Source organism: Thamnophis sirtalis, unplaced genomic scaffold (genome assembly GCF_051295495.1).
Source record: "Thamnophis sirtalis isolate CommonGarterSnake01/CBP01778 unplaced genomic scaffold, rThaSir2_p1.2 scaffold_3, whole genome shotgun sequence".
In the NCBI taxonomy this organism is placed as follows: domain Eukaryota; kingdom Metazoa; phylum Chordata; class Lepidosauria; order Squamata; family Natricidae; genus Thamnophis; species Thamnophis sirtalis.
This window is the reverse complement of record NW_028261383.1, coordinates 155894814-155908056: the sequence shown is the minus strand read 5'-3', so window position 1 is coordinate 155908056 and position 13243 is coordinate 155894814. Positions and strand designations below refer to the sequence as shown.

The 13243-nt window shown below is 41.4% G+C and overlaps 1 protein-coding gene across 3 annotated transcripts in view; it reads right to left on the bottom strand.

The window, feature by feature from the left end:
• MAP3K12 (mitogen-activated protein kinase kinase kinase 12) overlaps positions 1-13243 on the bottom strand; it is a 127259-nt gene that overhangs the window by 46868 nt on the left and 67148 nt on the right. The window contains exon 1 of one of the 3 annotated variants that reach the window (XM_087710511.1): positions 10583-10752. The exons of the other annotated variants lie outside the window; for them this stretch is intronic. The gene's annotated coding sequence lies outside the window, so the exon portion shown is untranslated. Of the gene's footprint in view, positions 1-10582; positions 10753-13243 lie in introns of those variants that run through there. 3 annotated transcript variants of the gene reach the window in all.

Genomic DNA, 13243 nt, shown 5'->3' with positions numbered 1-13243 from the left:
TTCACATACTACCTCCTGCAGAATTTCTATCTTGTTTATAGACAGATGGAGGAGGAAACTAAATAAGTTGATACCAATGTATTTCTACAGGGGATCCACTCTTGATGGTGCAATATTTGACAAATGATGAAAAACTCAACCACCAGCCTGGTCAACACATGCAGTCACTCAATTCACTCGCCATTACATGTTACAGATGTAAGAGCCAAGGTGGTGCAGTGGTTAAATGCAGCACTGCAGGCTACTGCTAGATCAGCAGGTCAGCGGTTCAAATCTCACCGGCTCAGGGTTGACTCAGCCTTCCATCCTTCCGAGGTGGGTAAAATGAGGACCCAGATTGTTGGGGGCAATATGCTGACTCTCTGTAAACCGCTTAGAGAGGCCTGAAAGGCCTATGAAGCGGTATATAAGTCTACTGCTATTGCTATTGCTATTGCTATTGCTATACAGATAATTTTTAAAAAAAAACTGTCTGCATTTCAAAAAGAATAGTAGAATGTAAGGCTTGTAAGGGATCTTGAGGTAATCTTGTCTAATCCCCAATGGATTCCTGCCCAGTGAAGAAATCCAGCATTACTACATCCCTGAAAAATGGTTTATGAACCCTGTTTAATACTTCCAGCAAAGGTGAGTCCATCACCTCCCATGACAGTCTGAAGAACTCTTACCATCGGGCATTTTTTTCCTGATGTTAATTTAAATCTACTGCCTTGTACTTTTTGTTTCTTTTCCTGCCTTCTAGAACAACTCTGAGCAACCCAACCCTATTTTCCACACAGTAGTTTGTCCGGTGTTTGATGATACAGTAGCTGTCCTGTCTGCCCACACCCTTCTCTTCATCGAACAGCCTTCAACTATTCCTCATAGATATTTCTTTCCAGGCCCATGTTCATCTTGCTTGCTTTCTGGACATATTTGAGCACATAAATGTCCTTTTGAAAAGGTAGTGCCTAGAATGGATGCAGTAATTTGACCAACACAAAATGGAGAAAAAATATGATTTCTCTAGATCCTGACACTATATTTCTCTTATGCAACCCAGAATTGCATTTCCTTTTTCTGCTGCTCAATGTGATCAACTCTGCACCCAGATTTTCTTTTGTGTGTGTTGCTTCCCAATAGAGTTTCCTGCCTCCTATTCTTATGTTTTTGATTTTTCTTACCCAAAACAAGGGATGCACCTCGCCTGTCTCTCTGTGTTGATTGATTTGTCAGGATAAGGAACCCCTTGATATTGTCTTCTAAGATCTCACCTATTTTTGCATTATCTCAAATCTGGTCAATATATTTTTTAAACCCCTATCCAAGTAATATATAAATATGTTGAATAACACAAGACTTAGAATGGAATCCTATGGAATGTCACTTGATGCTTTGTTCTATTTTGATGTGGGGCCACTGCTGGTCTTTCATTTCAATACAATTGTTCAATGAGCTTTGTATGAGTCAAACTTCTGTCAGTCAAAAAGAAGAGCCAATAAAGATAAGATGGTGGCCCTATCTCCAAATTAAAAGAAGATATAAAAAAGACGTAGAACATCACAGCATTTATGGAAAACAATTGGAATTGGATAAGATATTGCAAGGGACAGGGGGGGAAATGATTACCAAAGCATACAATTTCTTCCTAAGATATAAAATGGAAGAAGAAACAGTGAAGGAGACAATGATAAGTTGGGCTAGAAATTTTGGTTATAGTATTGAATTAGATTGTTGGGATAAATTATGGGAGAAAAATAATAAATTGACGATGTCAGCAGCCTATAAGGAAAATCTTTATAAAATGTTTTACCATTGGCATTTATCCCCAGCGAGATAGGCCAAAATGTTTCCCAATCGCTCACCTGAATGTTGGAGATGTCGATATAAACAAGGAAACTTCTATCATATGTGGTGGACCTGTGCCAAAGCCAGAGAGTATTGGCTCAAAATAAAGGAATGGCTGGAACAAATCACAGAACAAAAGATTGACTGGAAACCGGAACTATTCCTATTGGGCATTCTAGGTGATAAAATGTGTAAAAAAATCCAATATATAATACTACATATATTAACTGTAACAAGACTAGTATTCGTTCAAAATTGGAAACAGAATAATATCCCTTCAGATGCAATGATAATAAGAAAGATACTTGAGTGTGCAGAAATGGATAGGTTGACCATGTAATTGAAGGATAGAGAAGAATCGGAGTATTATAAAGTATGGAGTAGATCAGTGGTGGGTTTCAAAAAAATTTGGAACCTCTTCTGTAGGTGTGACCTTTCTGGGTCCACTGGTGGAACCTCTTCTAACTGGTTCGGTAGATTTGACGAACTGGTTCTACCGAATAGGTGCAAACTGGTAGGAACCCACCTCCGGATTAGATGGTATTAATGGTTAGATGATAAATGCAAGATACTGTATAAGAATTAAGTATTATCTACAACAAATATGATAACACTGTATACCTGTAAATATTATATTCTAAGTGACTATATAATATAGAGTATATTAGAGAATATATTTTAGAGAATATAGAAATAGAGCTTATGTAAATACAAATGATATTAATGTAACTGATACGGACTGCAATGAGTGAAAAAATATGTTTTGTTTTTTAACGTTTAAATAAGTTCAATACAAATTATTTTAACAACAAAAAGAGAGCCATCCTATTCATGAACAGATTGCATTCTAAAATTAGATGAAATATGCTTTTAAAACCAAAATTAAAATAATGTAAGATTATGCAGCTCTTGAATTGCACAGATCTCTAACATAAAGGAAGGATATTTTCATCAATAAAAAGAGCAGTCCAACAGGTTACACAAAACTCTTCAACAGGCACAGGAGACAAGTAAGTTGCAGTGCATTTTGTGTAAAGCTTTAATATAAGAAAGCTTCTACAATGGCTACCTTGGGGAGAAGTTACACAGACAAAGAGAAAATTCATAACTGTTCACCTAATAAACTTGCTATGTAATTGTAAACAATTACACAGGTTAAATGTAGATATATGAAATAATTGACAAGTTTGTTTTTAATATAAAGTGGAACCACCTAAAAAAACCACTGACCTTTCAACAGGTGGAGAGATATTTGTCTATCTATAATATGCATAGATTAGTCTCAATTAAACCCACTTAAATTCAGCTGAGTTAAGTAAGGGGGAGATAAGGAGATTAAAAATATTAAGATTAACAACAATTAAAGTATCTGCTTAGAGCCTTAGAGTTCAGTGCTTTTTTCTTAGATTGCCTTATTAGCATTAGACTGTAAATCTTTGGTTCCTGGAAGAAAATCCCAAGGCCACAGGTTGGTAAAATCTCTTGTGTGGGTGGAAGAGTGAGATGAAAGAGATGGATTTAGAAACTCTATCAAATAAATATCTACAGAGGTAGGTTTTTTTCCCCTGAGTAGAAATTCCAAGAGAAAAGGAGGCACGTTAGAAGATGGGTCAGGAGAATCCATAGATTTAAAGCCTTCCTAAATAGGACTCTGAGATTTCTGTTGATCTATGATGGCCTTAAGAGCTATTTCAACCATTTGGAAGAATGGAACGAAAATTATTCGGGTCTTCCAAGAACCACAGGTAAAAATTGTTCTGCTCAAATGGATTATAATCTCTTTTGGAAGACTCTCCGAGCAGGTTTTGTTAAGGAGGGAAATGTCCTCCTGCCAGAGGAAAAGGGCTCTGCTTGTGGGAAAGTAGGTCCATGAGTATAAACCATTGGCATTGTTCCAGCTTGCAGGAGGCCCTGAAGCAACTTGCTTGGAAGCTGGTGTAAGGCAATCTTGGCAAATCCAAGCCACTCCTGTTCTCTCATGAGGCCTTGGAAGGAGATGACTTATCAGCTCCAGATGAGGGCAGTTGTTTCCCTAGGGCAGTGATGGTGAACCTTTTCAGCACCAAGTGCCGAAAAGGGAGTGCACACGTGGTCATGGGGCCACAACCTGGAAGAGGAGTTGCCCAGGGGGCATGCACATGCCAGAAAATGAAGTTCCGGTTTCTGGCACATGCATGTGTGCCAGCCAGCTAGTCTTCCGTTTACTGGCACGCATGCGTGCATGATGATCAGCTGGCCAGTGTGAATGCTCACAATGGAAAATGGAAAATCCAGTTTCCAGCACTGTCACACACACAAAGGCCAACTGATCGTAGTGTGCACATGGCATGGATACCCTAGGTTTGCCATCACGGCCCATGTGTGTGTGTAAGCAATTATGAGTACTGTAGCAAAACAAAAATACATGTTCCTTGGAACCTTTGTCTTGGTGTGGGCCAGCAGAGATTTCACGATCTGCTGCTAATCTCATTTAGGATCGCACTGCCCAGTTGCAATCCTACATGCAATTGCTTGACAATAGGTGCCACAGAGCTCAATGGTATTAACTTCCAGGTAGGAGTGCAGGGGATTGTACCATAGGCATTTTTTTCCCCAGTGGCTTGGGAGGTTGGTTAGAGTTACTATCTCCATTTTACAAATGGGATGCTTGATTCTGTTCTGGGGTTGGAAAATAGCTAATCTTTCAAATATGTACAAGGGCCCATGGATTGCTGAACCGGGGTAATAGTATGTGTTTATATGGGTAAAGGAGGAGATTTGGTTTTTCTACTCGGTGATAATATTTAGGATTTCTTATTTTGGCCTTTGCTATAGGGTTCTCTCGTCCTCACATTAATCTGCTTATACAAACTTTCATCTTCTTAGAGCCAACCTGACTCATTGTTTTTAATGGATTTATCCTCATGCTCTGCTACTATAATCAGAAGCAATGCTCAGGGACATTATCCCATGGCGGGGAATTGGAAGATCGGCTTGACATGATTTATCCAAGGTCAGATAGGAACATTGTGATGGACAGGCTGAACTGAGCCTAGTCACTGGCAACTCCTTTGTCTGTCTTTTTCACTGAACTTTTATTGTCTCCTACAAGGGATGGCGGTCTCCTCTACAAGGAATTTTGCAAGTTCTTGCCCCTATACTTCATACTTGTTGCCTCATACTTCTGTAGAGCACTACATTGGAGCTAGCTGGCTATTGTGGTGGTGCAGTGGTTAGAGTGCAGTACTGCAGGCTACGTCTGTGACTGCCACTGCCGGCAGTTCGATTCTCACCAATTGAAGGTTGACTCAGCCTTCCACCTTTCCGAGGTCGCTCAAATGCCCACTTGTTGGGGGTAATATGCTGACTCTGTAAACTGCTTAGAGAGGGCTGTAAAGCACTGTGAAGTGATATATAAGTCTAAGTGCTATTGATAATATGTGCATGTGAAATAGATCATTTAATTGACAACACACAATTTAGGAATGCATCTTGGTTCATTTTTGCCTCAAGGCAGCCGGTGACATGTTTTTATCAACCGAAAGCTAGGATCTGCCTGGAAATCCTACAGCTATACTAAGAGATCGAAGCAGCAGACTTTCTCTCTCTTTGTGCATTGTAGTTGAATCGGCCATAGAGTTTGTTTCATTCCAATGTGTTTGTTCAATATCGTTCTGGTGAGGCTACTGATTGGCTAAGGAGCACCCTGTATGCAAATGGAGCCCAGTGCCCATGTGAACAACTGTGTGCCAATGCTGACTCCTTGCAACTGGCATTTGTAAAAAGAACGTGGCTTTGAGGGTGGCACCCAGCAACATCATTGCTCTCTCTAGTAAAACACACCTCCCTCCTCAAAGATGTAAGGAAGAACCTGACAGAACTACAGCTTTGATTTTTATTCTTAACAAGTTATGAAATCATTTAGAAGAAATTGGTACAGACAGCTCTCAATTTACAACCACTCATTCAATGGCCATTTGAAGTTACAATGGCACTAAAAAAGTGGTTTATGATGTTCCTCACACTTATGTCTGCTACAGCGACATCCTCACATGTCATGTGACCAAAATTTGTCTGTTTGGCAGCCAGCAAGTATTTACAATGGTTGCAGCATCCTAGGTACATGTGATTGCCATTTGCGACTTTCTCAACGGCTTCCAACAAGCATAGTCAATGGGGGAAGACAGATTCATTATACGATCACGTGTTTAGCTTAACAACTGTGGCAAAAAAGGTGATAATAACAAGCAGGGCTCATCTAATAACTGCCTTGCTTAGCCACAGAAATTCTGATTCCAACCGTGGCCATAAGTCAAGGACAACCTGTACAGTTTTCTCATCCAAAATCTGGTTCTTAATCCCCTTGTTAAACATGTCCATCCCTCCAGCCAACTCCACCCCGTTCTCCTTACTGCAAAAGGAGGAGGAAAATCTGGCCAGAGGAAAAGTTGCAATTGCCTGGCTATTAGAAACTGAGAAAGAGAAAAGAACAGGGGGAAGTGAGAGTGGCTGGCCAGGGAAATGAACAGGCAAATATAACTAATGGAAATATTCTCTTAGCAGAGGAAGAACAATATGGTGTAGGAGCGTTTGTGCATTCTTAACTGTCACAGAAGAGACAGTCAGACAGATTCAAAAGGAGACATACGAGAAACCTACAAAATAAATGGTGCAATAGGATACTGATGCCAAAGGATTTTTGTCCCTTGCCTTGTACTGCATTTGGTTAGGAGGAAAAAAAAATCTGGGGGAGGGGTCCAGGAACTGTGCAAACTCCTCTTAGCTGAACTGCTCCCTCCCCAAAAGCTGGTGTACCTCTTCTGTTCCCTCTCCATCCCTGCCCTGCTGCCCTTGATTGCAATGAGAAGAACTCATGACGGAGAAACTGACACGGAGAGACACAGCCGAACATTTGGTTGCCTACTTTGTATAACCCAGCACCTTTCAAATTCAGGTGGCCCTCAACCTATGACCACAATTGAGCCCAAAATTTGTGTTGCAAAGTGAGAAATGTGTAAAGTGAGTTTTGCCCCATTTTACAAATTTTCTCGCCACTTTTGTTAAGTGAATCACTGCAGTTTTTAAATGAGTAACTGTTCTGACCTAGGCTTCCTTAACAAGCATGAAGCAGAGTCTTGGTCCCAGCAAAACCTCTTTTATTTACACAATTGTGAATTCCTTTCATTCACAGTCAGCAAGGCTCCGCAAACAGTCTTTCAGAGGAATATTTATCAACATGAACCTTATCTCGCTTGATGAGCTGCCAGATAACTAGTTTCCAAACACAGGGCAAGGCAACACTTGGCACAGAGTCTCTTAAAGTCACAAGAAGAAGTTTCCATTCTTGAAATGACCGAAGGAACAAATTGTTTCCTGCAAAAGCTCCCTCCCCATTCGCTCCTCTTTTGTTTCCTATGGAAGGGGCCAACCACCTCCAAAGTGTGGCTTTACTCCCAAGTCGACCCTGCTTTCTTAGTTGTTCTTGTCTTCTGGCAGCCTTGCACATGCGCACACTGGGAACAGGCTCTGGCTGTTCCTCTGCCTCACTGCTGTCTAGCTCCCTCTCTGCCTCCGACACAGAGCTCTGGTCTGAGCTTTCCTCAGCCCCCAGGACCGGCCCATGTTTCTCCCCAACCCACTCACTGTCCGACTCTGCTGCCAGCTCTGCTGGCCACTGGCGGAATTTGTTTGTCAAAAGGTTGCAAAAGGGGATCACATGACCCCAAGATATTGCAACCATCATAAATGTGAGTCAATTGTCCAACACTTAAATGTAAATCGTGCGACCATGGAGGTGCTGCAATGGTTGTAAGTGTGAAAAATGGTAAAAAGTCACTTTTTCATTACAACTTTGAACGGTTACTGAATGAACTGTTGTAAGTCGAGATTTACTTGTATGCTTGACTACAACGCTCAGAATTCTGGTGGAGAATCTTGAAGTTATGGGTGGGCACTAACCCACAACCCAAGGAAAGGGCAACAAAGAGGAAAACTGAAGGGTTGAATCCAGATTTTGTCATCCTAAATACTAGAGACTTTGAAAGAAGAGGGGTTTATGCGTGTAAAAACCTATTTCCAAAGATCCCCTCTAAATAGGAATGCATTTGGACTCAGTTCAGATTCTTGGGTCTAGGGCAGCATTTCTCAACCTTAGCAATTTTAAGATGTGTGTTCTTCAACTCTTAGAATTCCCCAGCCAGCATGGGAGTTGGAATCTAAAAAGTTTCTACTTTTTGGCTCTATTTCCTACCTAGGCCATTAAGTTGCAGTCAACCCTCAGAAAGATACAAATTGCAAGTTCAAATTAATTTCTTAAGTAAATTTGTTTAGAAGGCTTCTCTACGTATGACCTGGTCAATGCAGCTTATTATATGTCGAGGTTTGAACCTTGACTTCCTCATGGATCTGAGGGAGCCAAGTCTGTAGGATGGAGAAATACCAGTATGTCACAGAAGTGAGTACACACCCTCACATTTTGTAAATATTCAAATGTATCTTTTCATGTGACAACGCTGAAGAAATGACACTTGGCTACAATGTAAAGTAGTGAGTATGCAGCTTGTATAACAGTGTAAATGTGCCGTCCCCTCAAAATAACGCAACATACAGCCATTAATGTCTAAACTGCTGGCAAGATATACTTAAATATTTACAAAATGTGAGGGTCCTGCAGCAAGGTTTTGAAGTTATAGAGATGAAAAGAGTTCCTGTGTTCAATTCCCCCAAGGATATCTTCCAAACTTTTATTTTGACCTGTTTGTCATCCCTAATGCATTAAAGATTCATAGATTATATCAAAAAGTTAAATGTCATTTTAACAAAAATGTTAAAAACGGGCATATGTAAAAGAGATATTAAAAATAATATATCAAAAAAACATAATTTATGAACTCTCATATTGGGTTGCTCCTGAACTAAATGGCTCTGTCATACCTTTCTAAAAGGTTAGGGGCTTCCAATAAGGTTTTATTTATTGATTTAGCATATATAGCATCTACAGAGGCATCTGCAATCACTGATATACAACGTGAATAAAACACATTATACATATAAAAACAAATCTAAGTCTAAATAAAGCATCAGCATATGAAAGGTATATGGACAATACAATTAATGAGACAAAGTATTAAATTAGGCTAAAACCATGATAAGGCTATGGGTTATACTTCATTAGGGTATGAAATGTAAACTACCTCCATGATGGTATATCCTAGGCAATATTCTGCTTTAACACAGTGACTAAAAATTAACATATGTGGCAACCAATATTGTATCTCTTATGGTCAAAAACTACAGAGGCAGCAACTAGATTACAACAATTCCAGTAAAGTGGAGGATTTTACTGTTATAGCTCAATCACTGTATATATATATTTGTGGCTGTCCAAACATGATGCATGGCAATATTGGGAGATGGACCATCACTTAGCAGTAAAGTCTTGTCCTTCTATGACTAAAGTCCCAGGTTCAATCTTTACTATCTTCTGTTTAAAAAGATCTTGATTAAGATCCTGGAGCATCACTGCCAGTCAGAGAAGTCAACACTGGGCTGAACAGATCAATGTCCTAGCTGATTTACCCAGAAAAAAATTAGTATGTTTTCTACTTTGGATAAATGAGCAGTCCAAATTCAGTGCCAAGTCAAGCAACATGGATAGCCTGCTTACATGGCTGCCATTTTTCTTGCTTTTCTTTCTTTCTAGTTTTCACCACTGAGAACAGAGAGAGAAGATGGCACTACAGACATGAACTGATGTGGCCCACGAGTCTCCAGATGCTAAAGCTTCTTTTAGGTGGGGCTTTCCACTGAATCAAACAATGCAAAGAAGCAGGTGGCTTTTTGGATACTGTATATGAAACTCCTGCTTCAATATGGCCAGCTTTGGATGAGACACCATACGAAATCCTCCTTCATCTTACTAAAATGCCAATACTCTCCCAAACTGAAGAACGCTATTCTCTATTCTTTTCTTGAGTACCACTCCTCTATTTCCTCCTTGCCCCAAAAGCTCCTGGAATTGCACGTTCTACCCAAGCAAGGCTCTGCCAAAACAAACAAACAAACAAACAAACAAACAAACAAACAAGCCTGCATAGGATTAATTTCATCGTGAAACTCCAAAGAAGACTAGGAGAGGATCTAGGGGAGAGACCCTACTGATAAAGCAAAAGCTACAACTTGTCCTGAGCTTCATGTTTCTCTTCTGCCAAGCAGGACCATTCGGTTCACTGTGACATTGTTCAATTGATCCAGCAATTGAGTAACCACTCAAGGCAAGCAGTGATCTTTGTCCTTACTCAAATTCTTCCAGCTTCTACCTCTCCTCCTTGCTTCAACCTCCAGCTATCACCCTTCTAGCTGGACTCCAACTGCCCACAAATGAGCTAATCATGTGTCAGCCAGCACCATGTGGCTTTGTTTATCTCTTTTCAAGCATGGTCCTCGGCCGGAAATTTCTCTGTGGGAGAACTTCAGTGATCTCTTATCATATTTCTCCTCTACCTCCTTTTTCCTTACACTTCTCCAGGAAGTCCTAAGTTGGATCTAGTCATCCCCGGAGCACTCCCGGTTACTCTGCAATTATGTCATGTATTTCTGAGGCAACCTGCCTCCCCATCCCGCCCACGTTGTTCTCCTAATTATTTTTCGACTGCAACCCGACCCGACCCCCCCCCCATGTAGGAACGAAAGCTTTTGCACCGGAGAGGAGCCGGGGGGGGGGGGACGACAAGGTGAAAACCGATCGGCATCCCTCGCAAGGATAAGCATTGCCTACCTGCCCAATCTCGGAGCATCCCCAACATAAGCAAACGCCGCCGCCGTTTTACTTTTGCGGACTCCCTGCCCGCCCCGCTTCATCCTTCCAGCTTGCCAGCCTCTTGGTCCTACCCATGTGCCGCCGTCGCCGCCGCCACCACCACCGCTGCAGGCTGGGCTCCTCGCGCTGCCTGCGTCTTCCAATTCCCATCGCCTTCCTCCCCCCCCTCCCTTCCCGCTCTTCTCCCTAATCTCTCCCCTCCTTCCTCTCCTCACCCAGCCTGGCTCTGGCCAATGGGCTGCCTTCGCGGCCGCCTCTAGTTGCAGGTAGCTCAGTGGCTCGGCTACTGATGTCATCGCCGCGGAATGCGCGAGCCAAGGTGAAGCGCGCCCTGGGCGCAGAAGGAGGGGCTACGCGCCCCCGCTCAGGGCTCCTGGCACGAGAAGGCTGGCCGCGCGGCTCTCCCCCTGTTCTGCCTTAGATAGAGCTCTTCTGCAAAGAGGGGACGAAGGAGGAACCTTCCTTCCTTCCTTCCCTTTCTTTCCCTTCCTTCCCTTTCTTTCCAATCCTTACCTTACCTCCCTTCCCGCCTTCCTTCCTTCCTTCCTTGAGCCCAAGCAAGAGCATATTTTGTCCGGGCTGGGGGTGGGGGTGGGAGAGAGCTGTTACGGAACAAAATAAAAAAAATTAACACGTGTGAAAGGTAGGCAAAGGAAAATATTATGGAGAGGTTTCAGTATTTATGTCTGTGTATGTATGTATATCTCTGTGTGTATGTGGCAGTGGTAGGTTGCAGGTAATACATCCTGGTACGGGCGTACTGGACCCTGCCCAGAGCACCGGATACCGTTCTGGTATGGTGCTGCGGAGGATCCATCCGCCCACCCAACCTCCTTACCAGTCTTTGAAGTCTTTGGCACTTCCGCGCAAGAGCATGGCACGTATAGCACTTGTGCAATGCTCCACTGAGCAGCTGGAACGTCACAGAGGCGCTAAGACGCATGCATGCGCTGCACACGTCTATGTGGATCCCGTCGGGCCCGTTCCAACCATACCGGTTGGAATGGGATCCGGAACCCACCATCTGTATGTGGTATGTATATCCATATGTTTTACCACCTCTTTTTTAATTTTTGCAGAATTCCTCAACCAGATTAGTCGATGTGGAGAAAAAATTACTATATATCAACAAGGTTGTAATTCCCCCCCCCCCCCATATCGACTAATCTGCAAATTAGTCTGCAGAATGAGGAATTCTGCAAAAATTAAAAAAGAAAGGTGGTAAAACATATGGCTCTTGGAACGTAAGTATTACATTTATTTGTTCATATACTGTATAGCCAAGGAAGGACAAGTGGGGTCTTGTCACATATCTGCCCCAACTCTACAACTTCCTATGAAAATTAGCAATACTGACCTTCTTTCCCAGACTGACAACATCTACTACATTTAATACCTGCTATTAAAAGCTTCAGAGGAAAATGTCCAGCTGAAAACAGGGCCGTTTCCAATACAGTAGAGAACAGACTAGCTCAAGTTAGGCCAACATTTAATTTTATCAAAATGGCCAACCATTAAGCAGAGCATGAAATTAACTTTCCATATTGTTCTCAATATAGTAGCTGGTATTTGAATACCTTCTTCTTTAAATGGAAATCAAGCTAATTTGACAAAACTAATCCTATAGGACTGAACATTCGGAAATTCCTAATAATACAAGAAAAATACAGTTCTGAAAAGTACTCGGCTTTAGATTTCTTAATTCTGCCTCCCACGTGCTTCAAAGTTTAAAATGTAGGCTTTAGGGAACTTACAACTTTTCACACAAGAAGATATTCTACCAGTGAGATCGGCAAGACTACATTTAGTTTCAACAGATACAGTGTAGTGGTATAAATCCAATACGCATAAGCTAACAGGCACCACTAATGTAAACATGGACAGAAATAATAAAATATTGTTAAAGTACCGATACTATAAACCTGCTTCTTGTCTTCTTTTAAATGGCTGAGCTGCTTCAGAATCAATAGTTTCCTACTCCCACTGCTGTAATATACAACCGATTTAATGTCAAAGAAATGTTTTCTTCAGTAGTACTAGTAGCTGTCAGGGTCAAGACATCAAACAAGTACCATACATTGGTCATATCCATTCATTCAGACTCCTTTGATATATGTGTAGCACTCAATTGCACAAGCTTCAGAAAATCCCAAGGAAGAAACCTTTTTTCAAGAATTGTATACATCTATCTTACATCCATCTTCAAATAAAAGTTATTTGGATAGATTACAAACTAAAAGAATGAAAGGATAATAAAGGACAACAATAAATAGCATGAGGAGAATTAGCAAGATGTTTACATATAAAAGCCATCCCCTCCCAGTTCAGACACTTAAAACACCCAAACTAAACTTTTAACAATTCAAAATCTCAGTATGGATTCACATTTAGTAGAGGTCAGTAAAACTGACACTCCTTCTCCCCATCCCTTATTACCATTTTGAGCTTAGATTTCATTGATGGGTCTTGAGGGTCTAATAAAATGTAGTAAGTCCTTCCAATCTGAAGTCTGTCCATGCCTGTTCAGTATGGACTAGCGATTTGTTCTTTCCTTTCTTTCTCTTCCTTAAAGGACACACTAAGAATAGAATTGTCTTTCCCAGACAATGCTACGAGCTC